A 22,081-nucleotide genomic window follows, 5' to 3' on the forward strand; every position below is an offset into this window, starting at 1 on the left:
ACTCGGGTGACTGTGCCTCACCCCCCCTACCAGGAGACCAACTGCTTATGTCACCGCTGGTATTGATGAAGTTCTCTCCTCCGCCGCTTTCTGCTGACATCAGATCTCTGCCATGTTGGTATCCTATGCGAATGGCAGCATTTCGTTCCCCTTGCCGGGCAACCAAAGCAACGGGTGAGTCCTGACCGGCCCTCAGCAGGACCCGGACCGAGAAGCAGTTTCCGCGGGCTCCTAGCCCCGGGCCAGGGAAGTTCCGGGAGCCGGAACTCGGCCGCTCCGTGCTCAGTGTAAGCTCCTATAAGTGTAGGCTCCAAGAAGCAGTCCCTGCGGGCTCAGTTCCGGGAGCCGGAATTCGGCTGCTTAGTGCTTGTTGTATGCTCTGATAGGAGCAGGGTTCATGAAGCAGCCTCCGCGGGGCGGTTCCGGGAGCCGGAACTCGGGCGCCCCGCGCTCGGCGTTCGCTCCGATAGGCTCAGGTTCTTAGAAGCACCCAGGCGCAGAACCCTAGCAATCTGTTTGCAAGCCACAGGCGAATTGTAGCCTGGAATTACCTGATCTATGGCTGAATGAGTTGCGGTCAGTCGAAAACAGGGGACGTGACGTCAGTTTACCAAGATGGTGGCTGCTGGCCTCCTCTGTGGACTGACCGGTGTGTAGAACCGAGCAGGACCGCTTCCTTACCCCGTCTGGAACCCAGAATTCAGCCCTGAGTACGGTGCTTGTGCGGCTGGCAGAAACTGCAGCGCTGTAACCCTGCGTCTCTATCCCAGCGTGCGCTGCAGACTCTAGCCGCGGGGCGATTTGCTGAATAAGCAGTGTTACCCTCCGTGCGACAAACCTCTCGCGTTTGAGTCCCCGTAGCCGATCCTCGTGCGATGGAAATCCTTCCTCCAGGTTCCGGAGCACCCCACTATTGCTGGAAATTCCTAACAAGATATCCTTTAGCCGTCCTGACTTGTCATACTCCCACACAGTGAAGCAGCACACGGGGGTAATGCACTCCCCTTGCCGCCATCTTCCTTCTCTCAAATATATATTAATAATGTAAAAAACCAAATGAAATGGAAGCAATAGTTATATCTGAATTATGAAATACTGTGGTTTTGTTTATATGCTTATATATTTGAAATTTTCTATAATGGTCATGTATTTCAGGGTAAGGAAAAAATACCTTTTCAAATAATGGTGCACTTTTGATTGAAGACTGATGATAGCTGTCAGCTGTGCAAGACTGAGAAACTTTCTGAGCTGAGTCTAGGCATACAAGGAAAAATGCTAACAATTAGTTATATTTGAAATGGGCTCAAGAGAAACCAGTGGTGGCATTTCTGCCTTGAATTTGCAATCCTGGTTATATTTTCCAATCAGGTGAATACATTAATAAAATCTTCATAATACTTCAATATGGAAGAAACATGCTAATACTGTGTCTCATATTAGTGTGGTTTGATTTATTCTCTTATTGCTACTATGTAGGCACATTAATGAATATTTATCATGTTGTACAGTAGAGTACATTTCAACATATATAATGCATATAAATAGCATGAAACTTACAAGGCACAATAATAGATAACTACTATTAACACCTTAATACTATTGGAATAACACTTAACCTAAGCATCATCAAAATACTATCTCCAAAGAGAATCATATGAATTTAGTTTTGAAAAGTTTATTTAATATAATATATTACATCACACAGGAAAGGATTTATATTCAGATGTGACCTGCCAAATATCAAATATTTCTTTGAATGTAGAAAAGGGACTGAAAACCTCACTGCATTTTACTGAACAGGAGGTAGGAAATGCTCAGACACGTAGCATTGTGACATCTGACACTGACGTGTCCCCTTGTTTACATTGAATCAAGATCTATACACTGAATTTTAACCTTTGGGCCATTCTTAAAACCAGACATAGTAAAATGCTTCCTATTATCCTCTTCCAGACACCTTCTATTCCCCCACCTTGTTCTGAGGTTTTCAGGTTTAAAAAAAAAAAAAGTGGTAAGAATAAGTCAAAATGATGGATTTGGTGGCTGGTGGGAGAAGATAAAAGTTGAAGCTGCAAAAAGTGGATGGGATAAATATAGAAATGTAATCCTATTTGTGATCTCTTAAAAATCAAGGGAAACTTGGCAGCCTCTTAGAATGACGCTAGGCATAAAGTCTTCGAAATGGCTTTCTCAGAAGGAAATTTAGAAAGAAATGTGTGTGGAAATACCTTGCATACATAAGTGCAAAAGAGGCAATATTTCTGGGCCAAAGATTGTTAATAAATGGCATGCCAACTCCTTCTCCAAAAGCATTCACTCCAGAGAGCTGGAATATGAATGATCTTTCTCTGTCCCATTTCTGAACTCTTGTGAAGCATGTGTTTTGCATATTTACTGTCACAAAGAAGCCCTTGGCTGCAGATAAAGTAATACAGAATCATATGTCCTCATAAGACCCTGCATATATTCTCATCAGACGCCCTCTTTGACTTTGCAGAGGCTTCCCATTGACCATTTGTGTGATGCCCTAAGACAGCTAAACCACTTCCCCCACATAAGAGTTGTATGACCTTGAGCGAATGGTTTGACCTCTACTGTCTCAGTTGCCTCATGTGAAGACTGATGATAATAATTGTGCTCATCCCCCAGAATCATGTTTTTTATAAAAAGAGTTGCTGCACATAGAATTTTGCCTGAAGTGCTATGTTAAGTGTTGTTAACAAACTACATAAAGATAGCTAACGATAGGCTATCTTTGGTAAAGATCAGATGTTTTCTATATTTCTCAACTTTGAAATATTCAGCTATTTTTAATCTCTCCAAACAATACACATATACAATATCTTTATAAATGTCTATTGCAACTATAGTCTAGGCCTCTTGAATGTCATTTTTTCTAAGTATGGCTAAGTGACTATGACAAATAAACATTGTCATGCTTGAAGCAATACATGATATTTCGTGGACATATATAAGCTGAAAATGATCCCAGTGTGACTCAGAACAATTATGTTTTCAAAGAAGACTAATTATGACTTTAGGGATGGAAAATATTATAATCTATGCACTTATACAGTTTGAAACTGAATCTAATTAGAAATTGTCTTTTCTATGACCTCTTCTTGGTTACATAAAGATAATTATTCTATCTGTGAAAACTTATGAAAAATATAATGTATTCTGGAAGGCAATGTGGAAAGCTGAAATACTGAATGTCACTAAGCTCAGCTTCTCATAGAGAAAAGCAGATGGCAATTAATGTAATGGCCCCATCTTTTGAAAACTATTGACTATGCTTGGCCAAAATGATACATCATAAGACATAATATGTGACGATCTGGAAGTCCCAAAGCTTAAAAAAGAACTAAGAAAGTCTCTTAAAGTTTTCTAAAATACTGCTAAAATAGGATAAAAAGTTTTGCTACATCAGTTTAAAGAACATATAAGTTTTTTTTTTTTTATATCATGATCTAAATGTGTGAAGCAAGGAAATACTACTATAAGACCTATGTGAAGCACACAGTATAAGGGGATCTTTTGGAAATAGCAACAGACTTCACTTTAATCTCTTCTGATTTCAAGGATTCCTTATAAAAAGCAAGAATGAATGCTTTGAAGTATCTAATTTCAGTTCCCCTTTATTTCATAAGCACATATAATATAAATACATTGCAGAGCAACAATGTGGAAACGTGGTGGCAGTTTTCTGACTGTATCTCAAAGTCTGTTTTGTCTTGATATACATGCATACCTCTTGGCTTATCATGTCCATCTACCCTCCTTCTACCCTTGCCCGCCTCCCTCGGAACCCTTCTTAATCCCTGATTTTCCTCTACTACTTAGAGGTTGCCTTTGTTGTACTTATTGTTAGTTTCCACATATGAGAGAACACGCAATACTTGTTTTTGTGTTTTGCTCCTTTCACTGAGCATGCTGTCCTCTAGTTCCATTTATTTTTCTGAAAATGACAGGACTTCATTCTGGATGAATACTACTACATTGGATATATGCACCATTTGGAGCAGCTAGGCTGACTCCATATCTTAGCTGTGTGAATGTTATCACAGTAAACATGGGTATGCATTTATCTTTTATATATCGTGACTTCATTTCCTTTGAACATATTTCCAGGAGTGAGAAGCTCGATTACATGGTAGTTCTACTTTTAGTTTTGTGAGGAATCTCCACACTATTTCCACAGCGACCGTACTGATTGACTCCCAACAATCAGCAAATGTTCCTTTTTCTCCACATCCCGACCAACCAACATCTGTGATTTTTTTTTTAAAAACAGACATTCTTATTTGGGTGAGATGGCATGTCATTTTACTGTTAACTTTCATTTTCCTGATGACGAATGATGTTGAACATTTTTTCTTATATTTATTAGTCATTGGTATTTTTTTTTTTTTTGAAAAGTGTCTAGTCAGATCATTTGCCCATTTGAAAAATTGGATTACTGGGGGCCCTTGGAATCTATTACTGATTTGTGTGTGTGTGTGTGTGTGTGTGTGAAAAAGAGAGTGTTATGTGTATGTGTGATCTTTACGTATTCTAGAAATTAACTTTTTGTTAGATGAATAGCTGGTGAAGATGTTCTCTCATTCTGTCTCATTCTGTAGGTTGTTTCTACACTCTGTCGACTGTTTCCTTTGCTGTGCAGAGCTTTTTAGATTGATATACTCTCTTTTGTCAATTCTTGCTTTTAATTTTTTTTGTTGTTGTTGTTTGTTCTTTGTACTTTGGAGTCATAACCAGAAACTCATTGCCTGTACCAATACTTTAAAATGTTTCTGAGTAGACACCTCTAGTAGTTTCAATATTTGAAGTCTTACATTAAGTTCTTTGTTCCATATTGAGGTGATCTTTATACAGTTTGAGAGATAGAAGTCAGCTTTTAATTTTATGCATGTGTATATTTTATTTATCCAGCACCATTTTTAAAAAAGGCTTTTCATTATTCAATGTATGTTTTTGGCAACTTTGTCCAGAATCACTTGTCTGCAGAGTGGATATGGTTTTCAGTTCTCCATTCTGTTTTATTTGTCCGTATTTATGTTTTAATGTCAATGCCATGTTGTTGTTATTTTTTTACAATGGCTCTACAGTATATCTGAAATCAAGTATTATAGTTAGTGCCTCAAGTGTTCTTTTTTGCACAAAATTGCTTGGGCTATTAGAAATCTTTTGCAATTGCATATAAATTTAGAATTGCTTTGTTTAGGTCTGTAAAATATTGGTATTTTGATCGAGATTTACTAAATATGTAGATTTATTTGAGTAGTAGGAGTATTTTAATAATGTTATTTCTTCTAGTCTATGATCATGGTCTTCTTTGGTTTCTTTCTTCAGTGTTTTATAATTTCCATTGTAGAGATCACAATAAATTCATTAGTAATTTATAGAAAAGCTATTGATTTTTGCATGCTCATTTTGTATTCTGCTACTTTACTAAACTTTTTTTTTAATCAGCTTTAATAGTGTTTTGGTGAAGTCTTTATTGTGTTGATTTCTGATCTTTCTATATATAATTTGTTCTGTGATTTTGTTTTTCATGAAGAGATGTTAGATTTTACCAAGTATTTTTTCTGCATCTATTGATATGATCATGTGATACCAAGAGGATATGTTGAAACATGAATAAAACAATAGTAAGTAATCAGATTGACTTGGTAATGAGAAGATTCTCAGCAAAGAAATATCCAGGACTAAACAGCTTCACTCCTTAATTTTATCAAATCTTTCAAGAAGAACTAATGTCAATGTTTCTAAATTGTTTCATAGAATTGAAACCCCTTGACCCATCCTATGAGGCCAGCATCACCCTGCTACAAAAACCTGATAGGAACACAACAACAACAAAATGAAAAGAAACTGAAGTTCCATGACCTTCTCTGATGAATATCAATGTCAGCATCCTCAACAAAATAAAATTGAAATCAACAGCACATCAAAAAGATCACACACCATTATCAATATGGTTCCAGGGATGTAAAGATGATTCAACACACATAAATCAATAAACACGTGGACATATTTAAAACCTTGTCTTTGTACCTAAACATAGATAGAATGCTGTTAATAATAGAAAAACAGGTAAAGAAAAATAAATCCCCTTGAGGAAGTGTTCTGGCCGAAATATCTTTTGGAATCTGTGTTACCTACTGTATTATTTCTTATTTCAATACCTATCTTATTTAATTCACATAGGTTTTTATTTTACATTATCATTGTATTATGAACTACTTAATATTTTAATATTTATTTTATTTGCACTGTAATCTTAGATTTCAAAGAAATAGTTTGAATTTCTAATTAGTTCTTAGAAGCATTGCAATTTCAAGACTTTGAAACAATTGTCTGTTTTACCCATCAAACACCTTGAGTCCAAGATTAAGTATCAACCACAGGAAGGTATTTACCTGTCTAAGTGCTCAGGCTAATTCTGGTCCCAAGAAAGGAATAATATGAACAAAATTATTAGTTATAATATGGAGACAACTGAAAAAATCTACTGACCAAGTGAATGTCAAAAGTAATAGTTTATGTAAAAAAGCATCAATGGGAGTTTAGAAATACTAGCATATTAAGATATATTCACAATTATGAGTTAATGTCTAAGTGGATCCTGGATATTCTATACGAAGATGGAATTTTATAATCATGATATCCTTCCTTCAACCCTATCACTCCAACAAAGGCTTATCTACAGTATCATAGGATTTTGTGCACATCCTCTAATCTCTGAGTGATTGAGCAGCTAAAACTACTGTGACTGGAAAGTAAAAGAGAGGAGTCAAAAAGAACGGAAATCCTTTGTGGAAGAATTTTTTTTTTTTTTAACAATATCCACCTTACAATTGGACAAGTTCATGCAATTAGTTTTACTAATGAAAGATGAAGATGTGTACCCTTTTAGAACAAAGGCATTGAAAGGTTTATGGGTGATGCTCTTTACTTCCATTTCTTTAACTACTACATGCCTTAGTTAGGAGAAGATGGAGTCTATGCCAAACTCGCATCACTGAATGACTGAGTGAAGCTTAGCACCCCATCTTACTAACTCCCACTATACATTTGTGGTAGGATGTTTTTGAGACCTGGGAAGTCCATTGGTTACTGAAATATAGCTTATCACCCAGAGTAGTAAAGCCATCTCTATCCATAGCACCATAATGCTAGTTCCTGTATTTTCTTTGTAATTCAAAAAAGAACAATTATTATCTCCATTTCAAAAACAAAGTAGGAAGATCAAAGTGAGCTCATCCAGGTCAACTCTACCTAATAATTGGAATAAAACTTTTCCAGTTATGGAAAAGAGAAAAATGCCTAACTTGGAAGAATGCAAAGGGTGAGCATGGTCAGAGTTGACTTTGCCTATTAATTTATAAACCATTATTTTAGACAGCAGTCGAAGAAAGTCATTTCCAAGGTCACATAATAAGGGTAATAAACTGGAAATCCTCACAAACTATATAATTGAGGTAATTTCCTCTTATGCATATGTCAGGGCTTGGTCACTCTTATTCAACTCAACCCTCGTTTATCTAGGATATTTCTCTACCACATTACATACTATGTTAATTATTTTGCTATTTTTTCACTATGTGAAAAGCAAGTGCTTAGAGGAGCTTTCACCTTAAGTTCAAATTTTCTGTGTCTTGTCCCCATTTGTCAGGTGCATCCACATTTGAGTACAGTCCCTTGACATCTCACACTAGTCTGTTTTACATGTGTGCCCACAATGTATGAAGTGTTAAGAGCAGTTTGGGGTACACCGTTCAAAAGTTAAAACTTTTTGAGTCATACTTACTTATTTTTCACACATATGTAGGGATACGTATATAGTCACCATCATATGTAGTGTCCCCATGAGGTGGCGAGCAGAAAATAACTTTGTTACCTGGTTTTAGTTTTTGATGCTAATTAATACTTAAAATAATAGCACTTAAGTGTTGAAAATGAGACCAGTGGAAGATGTAAATTATAATAAAGATAAAAGATAGTTGAGAGTAGTAAGTATAAAGAGAGATAAGAATAAAATCTAAAGTACACATCCATAATGTGTACATGGCAATTCTTATATTGTAAAAACATTACTAGTTTTATGAATATAGAAAAAACATTCTCATTTACATACTGTACATGAAGAACTGAGACTCAATCAATATTAGTAATTTGGTGTAAATAAAGTTTTTTTATCATATATATATATATATATATATACACACACACAGCATACATATTAAAAACTGAATTATATGTGAATTTCAGTGCTTAACTATAATTTTGATCAGAATATTATCTTGAGCAGAGTAAATATTATAAAACTTTCAGAGCTCAACATATTATTGCATTTTCATTCTGATATTTTATATGCTTTAATCTATCATATCTTAATCCTAATCATACCTATTAACCTGGGTACAAAGAGAATTATTTACACAAATTGTTTAAAAAATTGTTTACTTTATGTATGTTAATATACAATATGTATTTGGAATTTAGAAACCTGCATGTATGGTGTATTGTATATGGTCTTGTTCAATTTGAATATTTAGTCAAGATTTAAGCTTCTGATATTGATACACATAGATCTACATTAATTTCAACTGATATACAAAAATCTCAGTTTATAAATCCACCAAGCAATGATGGTGCTGTATGCTATTTTCTCTTTATTTTTTGTAATCAATATATTAAAAAAAGGTTTGTTTCTGTTTCCTTGAATCAATATTTAACAGTTTCTCTGTCAAAAATATTAATAAAAGAAGTTGATACATTATAGGGTAATTTTTAATCACCTTCCTGGATGTTTTGTTTAACATATTCATAAATTATATAGAAGTTTTTTGTTGTTGTTGTTGTTTTTGTTTTTGTTTTTTTATCCCTGTCAGCATCATCCATGCATTTTAGTTCACCTCAATTGTTACTGCCATGCTATTACAAATGGCATAATGTTTTGCCAACGTGGCAAAGAAATAGCTTACTTATAGGAAGTATGTATTTAACATATGACTTTTAAATTTGATTTCTGTATCCCTAAATTGTGAGATTAAACCTATTTTCCTAATTATTGTCATTAAAATATCTTAGAGACTATGTAGGATATAATTCCAAACTATTTTTATATCCAAAGGTCTTCTGTCATTGCCTCCTTACAGGGACATTTGTTAACCACATCTATATAATTTAGATTAGGAACTGTGCTATTATTTAAATTTTCATTGGTTCATTTTGATTACACATAATAGTGGGATTCATTGTAACACCACACACACACACACACACACACACACAGTGCATATGATGTAACTTGATCAATTTCATTCCCAAGTACTTTCCCTTCCTCTCTTTCTTCCCCTGATCCACCTCCTCCACCCTGTTGGCCTCTCTTCTATTTTTACAAGGTCCTTCTGCATGCCAGAGAAAATATATGATCCTTGACTTTCTGAGTCTTACATATTTTGCTTAACACAATGCTCTCCATTTCTATCCATTTTATTGAAAATGACATAATTTCATTCTTATGTATAGTTGAATAAAACTCCATGATGTATGAATACTGTATTTTTCTTAGAGGTTCATGTATGGATAGGCACTCATGCTGGTTTCATAACACAGCTACAGTGAATTATGTAGCTATAAGCAATGGTACGCAAGTATCACTATAGTATATTGTCTTTGATCTGTTGCTAGCTAAATACTGAGGAGTGGTACACCTGGGATATATGATGGTTCCATTGGTACTATTTTGATAAACTTTGATACTGATTTCCATAGTGATTCTACTAATTTACAATCCTACAAAAGGATATGTGTTCTTTTTTTTCCCCTTTATATTTTCATCAACATTTATCATTACTTCTATTCTTGATGACTGCCATTCTAACTAGATTGAGAAAAATCTCATCATAGTTTTGTTTTGCATTTATCTGGTTCCTAAAGATACTGAACCTTTTCATATATTGACTATTTGAAATTCTTCTTTTAAGAAGTGTATATTTAGCTCATTTTTCAATTTATTAATCAGTTTATTTGTTATATATGTGTGTGCATACACACACAAAAAAATACCTTCATTTTGTTTATTTATTTTTATGTGGTGCTGATGACAGATCCCAGTGCCTCACATGTACTACGCAAGCACTCTACTGCTGATCCCCAACCCCAGCCCTGGTTTATTTGTTTTGTTGGTGTTAACTTTTTGAGTTCTTTATGCATTCTAGACATTAATTCTTTTACTGAAGAGTAGCTAGCAAAGATTTTCTCCTAATGATCATATTCCCTTTGCTGTTCAGAATTTTTTTAATTTGTTGCCCTCATTTATTCATTGTTGGTATTATCTCTTGAGCGTTCTTTGAGGAAACTTTTCCATGTTGTATGTTGAAACTTTACCCCTGTACATTCTTTTAGCAATTTCTAAGATTTTGGCCCAACTCCTAGGTCTTGAATCCATTTGAGTTGGCTTTTGAGCAGGATGAGAGATGGGGACCTAGTGTCATTCGATACGTGGGTAGCCAGTTTTACTAGTACCACATTTTTTTTAAAGGCTGGCTTTTCTCTAATGTCTGTTTTTGGTGCCTTTGACAATAATTCAATAACTATCTATGTGGGTCTATCCCTGTGTCTTCTATTCCATTGGTTTACATGTCTGTTTCTATGCCAGTACCTTATTATTTTTATTAATTTAACCTTGTAGTATAATTTGAATTTTGGTATTAGATTTCCTACAGCATTGCTTTTCTTGCTTAGAATTCTTTTGACTATTCTAATTATATTCTTCAATATGAATTTAGGGAATCTTTTTTTTCTAATTCCATGAAGAATGTCATCAATATTTGGGGGGGGGGGATGAATTGAATCTGTTGATCAGGTTTAGTAATAAACGTTTTTAACAAAATTAATTACATAAACATGGAAAGTATTTCCATTATCTAGTGGTGTTCTACTTCTAATCACTTTTTCAGTGCTTTGTAATTTTTGTTGTAGATTTCTGCAACCTCTAGACTTATACTTAATGTTTTCTTTTTCTTTTGAAACAATTGTGAATGGAATTATTTTCCAGATTTTGTTTTCAGCATATTGGTTATTGGTGTATAGAAAAACTATTTTGTCTCTGTGTGTGTGGTGTGTATGTGTGTGTGTTTCTGGTACTGGGGGATTCAACCCAGGGGCTTTTCACTACTGAGTTACATCCCCAAATATTTTTATTTTGAGTTAGGGTATTGCTAAACTACTGAGGCTGAGTTAGCTGAGTTGGCTGGCCTCAAGTTTGTGATCCTCCTGACTCAGACTCCCAAGTCATTGGAATTATAGGCATGCACCACTGAGCTAAGCAAACTATTGATTTCATATCTTTTTACTTTACTAAATTTGCTTAGCAGCTCTAGAAGATATTTTGGTGGAGGGTTTTGTATCTTCTAAGCATAGGATTGTTTCATCTGCAAGCAATGAAAATTTGACTTCTTTTTATTTGTATGTCTTTTATTTCCCTACTCTTGCCTATTTTCTCTGGCTAAGATTTCAAGTACTTTATTGTTACTGATTTTATAAGAAACAAGTTCAGTTTTTCCCCATTCAGTATAATTTTGGCTTTGAGTATTCATATATAAAATTTATGCTGTAGATGGAGAGGAAGTGTCCAATTTGAATCACTATATTTTTTTATGAGAATGGAGTTACCTGTTAATTTGACTGAAGTAGATTTTATCTTTATGCTTAACTGGAACAAATCTGATTTTATTTTGTTAAATAGAAACAATGTATCTTGTGTTTCACACACAAATACAGGCACACAATTTGTGTCTCAACAAATAAGAACACTGTATTTGTTTCCAACTTTCTATAATATCTATAAACTCACAGTTTGAAGTTCAAGAGTGTAATATATATAGAAATGCCACTGCACCACTGATTTGGAAAATATGACACTCACTATATGCTTCCTTTTAGTATAACTCTAGTCTTAATGAATGAAATCTTTTCAGATAGCATAGGACCAAAAAATAATGATTTGTACTTCCAACAATAACTAACTAAAAAGTTTAGGAAAGTTAAAAGTATAAATAGAGTTTGAAAGTTCATGAAACATCACTACATCATTACAATTTGGCAAGTCCATCAATTAACATATACTTAAATACTAGGGAATTCCATAATCACAGAATTGTGCAAACATTGTTTTGGATAATTAACCACTTTCCTCACATGAATATTACCTGACAAGGTTGGACTGACATACTTAGCTACAGAGAACATATGAAGGAAAAATCATCTTATTGTTACCGACAACATATTCTATTGTTTCAAGAATTTCTTACAGCATTTATTTCTTTTGTCTTAAATTTCTCTTATAAAGATGTGTTTTCACTTCTTATTTGTTGAAAATCTTTTTAGCCAATAGTTACTAGAGTTAACAATAGACAGACTTGTGTTCCATTTGACAGTTTTGCTGATGTTGTAATATTAATACATAATACCTAAACAAATATATTTCAACAAAATGTTCTTTTCTCCAATTATTGATTTCTTTCTCACTACATATTCCCCATAACTACAATATCTATAAACTTATTCTGATGTCAAAAGAAATACTTAGTAAGCACCACTGCTAAATGGTGTGTAAAATATCATTTTTGTATTGAAAAAGGCATAATATAAATATGATTTTTCTAAAACCCAATCTTTAGCAAATTGAAAAAATAAAATTGAAACAAGTTGCCATTTTTCTTTTTTTTTTTGTGCATAGGTATGTGTGTATGCTGTGTGGAATAAGTATACTACCTAAAATTAATATAATTGTATCTCAAAACCACGTGGTATCTAATTCAGATGAATTGGGTTAAATATTAAAATTTAATGAATATTAAAAGCATTTCTTCTGCCCCTAAAAAAATCACCATATCTGACAATTGTAAAAGTAATTATTTTGAAATATGAATAAACATGATAAAAACTATTATTATTATACATTGGAATTTTTCATATTTTTTTAGTTTAAAATTTTATTATTCATGTGGAGAATGAATACTTCCATCTTTAAAGTGTAAAAAATCCAGGAACTTGATGAACTCAATCCATCTATTTTGGGGTAATGATTTACACACATAATTCTAAGTATCAACTGAAAAGATAGATTAAAAAGTAGATATCCTACTCCATAGTTTTCCCTTCATGAGTTAGATACACAAACTCCAAAGGTAATTCTAAGGCAAACAATATGGACATCATCATGTTGTCATTATCATCATCTTGTCTAATGTGTGTCGTGTGTTTACTCTAGCACAATGACTACACAAAAACTGTGACAATCTTTAACTGATTTGTCTTACTATGATTCTATAGCAGAGGCTCTACTATTGTTAATTTATAAATGCAGAGTTTGAACATATAAAATTAAAGTGACTTGGTTTAGCCATATAATACCTGATTGGACTGGAACTAAAGGAATCTGCTTTTTCCAGAGAAGGTAACTTGAGCAATATCTTTGCAGGAAACATTTTACGGAATATGTGTATTTTTTGAGAAAGAAAAAAATAGAGATATATATGATTGTTGACTTGGGTTTATTTCTAGGGCATTATACCCAATTTCTTACCCTTATACTCTTACAATAAAATATTATTAAGATGAATCCCAATATTTGTATGCATATGCATATGTGTATATATACACATATTTACTTACTAATGATTTGAATGTACAATGTTTACTACTAAGTACAATGTTTCATAAACTGTGAAATCTCTTTATCTTACCATACACAAAAATCAAGTCAAAATGAATCAAAGACCTAACTTTTAAACCTGAAGACTACAATACTACACAACAACTGAAGACTACATAACAACAACAAGAAAACATAGAAGAAACACCTCAAGATATTGACACATGCAAGAATTTATTTAGACAGAAACCCAAAAGCACAGGCAACAGAAGTAAAGATGAGCAAAGATGACTCCATCAAATTGAGAAGCTTCTGCACAGCAAAGGAAATAATCAACAGGATTTAGTGACATTCTATAGAATGGAAGAAAGTAAGGGCAAATGGTACATCTGTCAAGAATTTGGCATCCAGAACACATAAGGAATGAAGGAGATGAATACCAAAGAAACCCATTTTTAAAATGAACTAAATAGATCCTTTTTGAAGAAGACTTATAAATGCCAACAGATACATAAAATTGCTCACTTTCACAAATCATTAGAGAAATGCAAAATAAAACCACACTGATACCATCATCTTACTCCAGTTGTAATGGCCAACACCAAAAAGGTTAAAAAAATGCTAGTGAAGATAATGGGAAAATAAAACTCTTATAAACTGTTATTTGGAATACAAACCAGTATAGTCATTACATAATATGGTATGGAGATTTTTAGGGAAAAAAAAACTTATCTAAAAATAGAACTACCATAAGACCCAACAATTCTACTATTGAATACATTCCAATGGATTTGACATATTTATATCAAAATGATACTTGGATCTCCATGTTTACTGCAACCCTATTTATAAAACATAAAATATGAAAGTAACCCAGATGCCCTGCAGCAAATGAATGCATACAAATATTGTGGTGTATTTATGCAATATATTAGCCATAAAAAGCAGGTCTTATCATTTGCACCAACACAGATGCAACTGGAGAATAGTATGTTAAATTAAACAAATCAGGCTCTAAAAGACAAACACCACATACTCTTATTCATTTAAGGAAACCAATAGGTCAATCTTGTAAATGTACAGAATGAAACAGTGGTTACTAAAGATGGGGGAAATTAAAGAAGGGGCATAGAAAGAAAAGGATCTTTTTAAAGAAAAGGGTCTTTTAAGGAATGGGAAGGATATTGGAGGGAAGGGGAAAAGTGAGAGGACCCAAGACTAAAAGAAAGTTTGTTGGACACAGGGCACTAGCCATGCATATACGGAAATGTCACAGTCTATCCCATCAATTTGTAAAATTAATGTGTTTATAAATATTCTAATAAAAATAAATTTAAAACAACTCAGAATTTCAATTCAAAAGAATGAGGTAAAGCCATAAATATAAATAAAATTTCTCCTATTTTTCCATGGCTGAAATAATGGTCAGGAGGACCTCCTGGAGACTTTGGAGACTGACCTGCCAGGTGAAGGAGCAAGGCATGACCATTTTCTTCAAGTCCATGTCCCTGTTTTATTTTGATTTTGTTTCCTCATTTCATCCCTTCAAGAGAACAAGTTTCACCAATCCTCTGATGATTGGTTTTTACTTTCTATGATCAATCCTACAAGAGTAACTTTAAGTTGCCAGATTAGAGTCAGAATAGATGGTTATTGTAAAGAGAACAAACTGAGAGGATATGATTGTGGACAAATGTACATCATGAGGTCAAGAACGTGGTCAATAGACTGTATTATTCCCAACTGCTTCCATTTTAATTTATTTTACTTACATCCTATTAATTAAAATGACCAGTACCATTTAGTGAATAGCTGAGACGTGTTAGGAGTGACTCTCAGAAATCAAAAATAATGGATTAAAGATTGAGTGAAGGTCAAGAATGGAATTTCAACAGCAGATGGATCATTTAAAGTAGTTACTCAGAGAAGAAAAACAGGTTAGCAATGATAGCAGAGCTAGGGGTTGAGGAGTGGATTAGAGTTAATGGTGGTTATTAAATAGAGAGAATACAGTATCTGAGAGGTAGTTTTTGCAGCAATTAAAAGGTAACATAGATGCTATTGCATAGAAAATGATAAAGTACCAAAGAAAACACTTGGAAAATTGTACTTATCATAAAGAATAACAAAAATTATCATTATGATATAAGTAGCAATTAATCACCAATATTTTTATTTCCCTATGACTTGAAAGTGAAGAACAAATTCAGAAGATTCAAAGTTAACTATTATATTAGTATGTAAAATATTAAAATCATGCTTGCTCAAATTAATTTCAAAATAGAGGAAAATGAATTCACAATTTGCTATTATGATCTTTTATCATAAACGTTTGGGAATCATATTGTATTAAAATCTTGGGTCCTAAAATAGAATGTACATCTCAAAGAATGTTTTAAAAATAGAAGAGAATATACTATTTGGGTTCAAAATATTTTGAAAAAAATCCTCCTTGAAATAAAACTTATTTTAGCTTTACATTACATAATATAAAATTCAGTGCTTTCTACGTCTCTTTTGAATAATCCTTACAATGCAAATATATGCACCACTTTTTTTCTGTACATTAAACTAAAATAATTACACGAGTTCACATTTTCAAAAGCTTACTTTTGTTATAAAAATCATTATGAAGATAAAATTGAAAATTAGATTGGCTAATTAAGCAGAATGTTAAAATAACTTTATATTTTGAGAACATTATTTTATGATTATCTTGTATTAATTTTGCATAAAGTATGATAAATAAGGCAATTTAGTAAATATGATATTGGAACTATTCCATGAGGGAGGTTGTTAAAACCATTCAACATGAATGGCATGAATAGAAATAAATAGTTTCCTACTCTGAGATTCCTAAACTTGGAAATTTAGGTACATCACTTAAATTTCAAATCAAAAATATTTGTGGGAAGAAATAAAACAGAAGTTATTTTTTATACACTGTGGCAAGTATATTTTTAAGGACTTGGATTGGTTAAAAACACAAATCAATTTAAGACAGCAAAACAGTCCTGAATGTGGTTATTTTGAGATACAGGAAGGATACAAAAAGAAAGGAAAGATGTCTCCTTTAAGATTTGAATTCTTAGGAGTGGATACCAGACAGAAAAACAAACAAACAAAATCAACAAACAAACAAAAACAAGTTTCTTTTAATTAGTCAGTGTAGAAGCATTCAGTACAATCTGGAGGAATGGCTGAATGGATCATTGAATATATGAATGCATCTTTTCTCCTTGAATTCGAATTATGTGGCTTATAAGTTCATTTTAATTTGTCAATGGGTAGGGAGAAAATTTATAGATTGTGTGGGAAAGAATGCTATAAAAATAAGCCCTCATCTTATTCTTTTAAGTCTAGCAACTCTAATACAATTTCTTTTACAATATGTAAGAAGCAGCTAATGAATATCTTGCTGAGCTTTACAATATTTAACATCCGCACTTAAAATCTTAAGTGTATTGTTTTTCTTCACAAATCAAAATCTTAGTATGATTAGACTAAGATTCCACATAATCTCATAAAATTTATACTTTGGATTAAAAATTATGTTTTAGGCATTGACCTAAAATGCATAGTTAGTTATATATACATGTACACACCCATACATACCTGCATACAATTATAACATTTCTTCATATATTTAAATATAGCCTAATGTAAATTTTATAAAGTAACTATAAAATCATATCCTATAAAAAGCAGTAACAAAAAATTATATGGTCATAAAATTATCAAAGGAATATACATATTAGTTTGAAATCATCTATCTCTAGACAAATACATAGACAGGGTTATGGATATATATGTGTATATACATAAGCTTATTTATTATTAACCATAAATTTGAAGTCAAATTCTGATATGCCAATAGAATTAACTTCTTTTAAAGACATTGCTTAGAAGAGGGAAAATATAGAAAGGGAAATCTATGTCCTACAAATCCTCATTGATAAAAGTACTATTTAAAAGAAAGAGATACATGTATATCTAACTCACAAATAAGAATGTAGCCCACTTCGTTTTGATCAAACACTATAGAGAAAAGGTTATATTTTGCTTTACCAGTTGAAGAGAAATTTCAAGCACTGGCAAGAAGTATTTTCTTAGTGACAAATAACAATACTCTTCAAGATTCAAACAGAGATGTGTGTATATACTTTCCTCTATCTTTTTTAGTGTAGTTACATTTGATTTTTGTATATTTGGTAGTATTAATTATATTTTTATCAAAGAAGGTCACTGGCTTTCTACTAGAGATTTCTAATAATAAAACAGATACAAAACTCTTTGGAACAATTTAGCTATAATATAATTTATGGGTAGAAAAATGGTAGAATTTTCCATTTCTATGAGTTTTATATACTTTACTCATTTCCACAGGAATGCCATTTCTAAATTTTACACATAGAGAAAATTACCTACATTAATTTAAGGTATGACTTGTGTGTAAAATTATTCTCATTTTAATATGCTGTCTTGAGAGTTTACAAATTCCATTTATCATGCAACTGCTTAGGATTGAAGACCAGATAAAATGAGATGTATTGATCCTCAATATTTATCTGCTCTAAAATAACTTCAGATTTGACTTGGTACACTATAGTAGGGTTTCTGAAAAACAGGGGTTCTCATTTAATCTTAAGACATACTTTGATGATTCTGAATGTTATTCTTAGGTAAGTGACATAACAATTCTGAAAAAAAAATGTGTCTTACTAATTCTCAGATATTGATTGAAACCAGACAAGCACATGCTAATGGATCATACCAAAATCTTCCAGAGAAAAGTTATTTGAAAAAGAAATTGATATATTATAAACATTGGAAAACAAGTTCTAGAACATTTATCTGAGTTCCCTCACCTGAGGGGTGGTGATAGTGGGTAACAAACTAAGAGGGTGTATTTTGTTTTGTTTTGTTTCTCAGGTGTCAAATATCATTCTGGTCAATTTGGAAAAGGCAATTCATTGAACCTGTGAGCTGTCTTCAGCATTAATAGAAAAGATTCTTGTGTGATTATTAGTAGATTCCATACTCATTTATATTTCAATCTCAATCTGTTGCATCAAGTAAATATACATATGTCAGAAGACATGGATATTAAAGGAAATCATCATGGAAAAAAAAGATTTAAATGTTCCATTTTCCCTTATTCATCAGCACCATGCCAGTAGCAACCAATGCTCATGAAAAGAAGGCTATGAAAAGAACAATAATCCTCTCACAGAGGGGAGTACATTATTCCTACTGCACTCACACTCAATTACATGCCAAGCAATACTCTTAAACATGAGAACAACCAAATTTAAAGTGCACCCATTAAGTCATGAGTTGCAAAACAGTCTGAATATGTTTATTTATAGATTTTATTTATCAATTTTTAGGTAGCTGTATTATGAGAAACTCCAGAAGGAAGGGTCTGGTTACCAAAGAATACATGAAAGACATTTATTTATGCACATTAATTTTTTTACTTTATAATTTAAATTAATTTTAACAACTGTATTTCACAAAACATCACTCTTTTTATGCTAAAAACTTTCAAAATGAAAACAATCTTAAAATGTGTTTTGTTTGAGATAATTTAGTCAAATTAATTTTAAAAAATCCTATGGATAAGCAACTTGGAAATATTCCAAAATGGAAAATAATTCAAAACAAAAATTAAAAATGGACCACATATGCTTAAACACTGTACAAATTGTGAATTTAAGTGTGTATATGTATAAGTAGAAAAATAGAAATGTTTCATGAAGGCAAAAATTCAAAAATTACTAAAATATGAGGCTATAAAATGCATACTTAATTTATATAATGTGATGTATTTCATTAGTTGTTATAAAAACTTGGCAACCTAGAACACACTTGTAAAGAGCAGGAAGTGAGGTGACTTCTAAATTACATAAATTTGTTAGTCTTTTAAATAATCATAGACATTTAATTTTGAGGTGTTTATTATTTTATAAACCTTTTTAGCTATTAAATTTGATAAATCAAAAGGTTTGCATTATTTTGAAAACCCGTTTTGCATTCAACTTGCAGTAAGTATTCTTATTTATAACTCAAAATATTTGAAATATTTAAATTTTGTAATATAAATACTATATGAAAGCATATAATTTCACTTTATATTACAGAAATATCCAAAATATAAAAATATTAAATTTAGAAATTTTTATCTAAATAATGTCTTCCTTGCAGAAGAATTTATGGAGCTAAAGTAAAAGTTTCTGTAAAGAAAACATTTGTCATTCTATAAGGATTTTTCTTATTTTGATGGACATTTTATTTTATTTTATTAATATTTTGGTTAGATTGACTATATCCCTTTTGCAAATTTACTTTGAAATATTTTATTAAAATTAGTAATACAATTAAAAGAATCAGAATTAAAACATGTTTTATGACTCACCTTTTTGCATTTTCTTAATTTTCATTTTGTATTTCACATGTATGATGAATTATTCTTTCATTACATATAATTGACATGGTGCACATGCATGTACAACAATATGCAAACATGAACATATAGCTATGAATTATTTTGTATTCATGAGACTCAATTTTTCATTTTAATTAGAAATATTTACAGAATTTTGAATTACAGATTTTGGCTTTAGAAATTATTGAATTAAATTGAATGATTGGACCAAAACAAACCAAAAAATGGACAAAGATGAATAAAAACAATACATGCTAACTTTGATAATAGCTCATCTTTAAATAAGTGGAAAATATTATTCTGAAAACCTATGCTTAAAAAATAAATTTTAAATTAATATTTTTTCAAAATTAATATTTTCTCTAATTTAAGTGATGACAACTTCATTATTCATAATGCCTGATGGTACAAAAAAATTAACAGTAAATTAAAAATTAAAATCCCAGAGAAGGAAAAATGTGTAGTAGCTGTACATTCATCAAGAAACTTAAGTTTTTTATGTTGTGAGATATGAGCTACATTTTTCCCTCAATTTGCACTGTCATGATAAAGACTTGTTTTTACAGAAATTTGTCCTAAAGAAAGTTCAATACACACGTGATTTCAAAATTTAGAATTTTCCCTAATGAAGTACAAACTAACAACAGTTTTTCAAGTATTTTTGACCTTGATTATCAGTAAGAAATTATCAAAATAATTCAAAATATGCGTGACTATCACAGTCTTACCTCTATAGCTTCAAATGCAGGGCCTCCCTGGAAACTGAAATCCAAACTTCCAATAAGACGCAGGGAAGTAGGGAAGAAGTCCTTAATTTCTTTCACAGGCGTCTCTGCAAACTTCCCATGTGCCACATTGCTCTGAGTTACAAATGCTGTGCTTTTAGTACCACAGCACTGTCACTATGTCACTGCTTACTGAATGCTATTTTGGGTTCTCTGCGTGGAGCCATGAACACTGAGCCTTTTGTGCAAAATATCATAAGGACATTCTAATGTCCCTCCATAGTCCAGGGTTAATATGCAGACAACTAAGCAAGTAGATGAGCTGGGTTTCTCTCTCCCTCTCCCTCTCTCCCCCTCCCTCCCTTCCTTCATTCTTTTTTCTTTTGTCTTTTGTACCTTTCTTTTCTTCTTCTTTTCATCATCTTCATAACAACAAAGAAAAAGAAAGAAAGGAAGGAAGGAAGGAAGGAAGGAAGGAAGGAAGGAAGGAAGGAAGGAAGGACTTTCTAGCTTGAGTTGACAATTCAACTTATGATAGAGAATTCTGCAAGCGGAAGGAGTTGCCCTCTTTTGAGGATTAGTTTATGAAAAAAAGTGATCTCTTTAAAGCAGACACAGGAATTTTACTAAAAGAAGAAAGGAATTTCCACATAAGTCTAGGCAGGTGCAGTCTCCCTCACCCAGGAATTAAGTAAAAGCAATAGGAGGGCAGTGTCTAAATTATAACCAATCCTCTCCTATTCCTTCATTTATTTATTCAATTAAGATATGTATTACTTTATGCAGAAATAAATCTTGCCATCAAATAATGATTGATTATGAAATACGTAAGTTTTTTCTTCATGCTGTTTATTCAATTTTTTTAAAGTTTAAAAATATTTTGATCAAACCAGAGATAGCTGAAAAAGCAATGTAAAGTGTCTTAAGTCATAATTAATGCCTATAAAACAATATATTTTAAGGTTCAAATATGTAATTATTGTGAAGAAACAGACTTCAGTTTCAGAAATATACTTGAGTCTGTAGAACTGGGACTTTGTGCAGTTCCATTGTTTTATTTATCTATTTATTTAGCATTACAAGGGAAAGACAGTAGAAAAAGGATTGTATTACATCTAGTGGCTTGTGATGATTCATCTATGTTTATTTCATTTTGGAAAATACAGCAACCAAATTTTATTAGTTACTGTTTGCCAAAAAAAAAAAAAAATTAGATGCCTTTGCAGCATTAAGCAAAAC

The 22,081-nt window shown here is 32.1% G+C and overlaps 1 protein-coding gene across 6 annotated transcripts in view; it reads right to left on the bottom strand.

The window, feature by feature from the left end:
• Cdh19 (cadherin 19) overlaps window positions 1-21,121 on the bottom strand; it is an 83,737-nt gene extending 62,616 nt beyond the window's left edge. For 4 of the 6 annotated variants that reach the window (XM_048806619.1, XM_048806616.1, XM_048806617.1 and 1 more), the window contains exons 1-2: window positions 20,846-21,118; window positions 1,172-1,254 (exon numbers count right to left, since the gene is read on the bottom strand). The gene's annotated coding sequence lies outside the window, so the exon portion shown is untranslated. Of the gene's footprint in view, window positions 1-1,171; window positions 1,255-20,845 lie in introns of all 6 variants that reach the window. The other 2 variants (XM_048806620.1, XM_015499568.2) reach the window with 2 other exon arrangements.
• Window positions 21,122-22,081: the final 960 nt, after the last annotated feature.

This window comes from Marmota marmota, unplaced genomic scaffold, assembly GCF_001458135.2.
Source record: "Marmota marmota marmota unplaced genomic scaffold, marMar, whole genome shotgun sequence".
In the NCBI taxonomy this organism is placed as follows: Eukaryota; Metazoa; Chordata; class Mammalia; order Rodentia; family Sciuridae; genus Marmota; species Marmota marmota.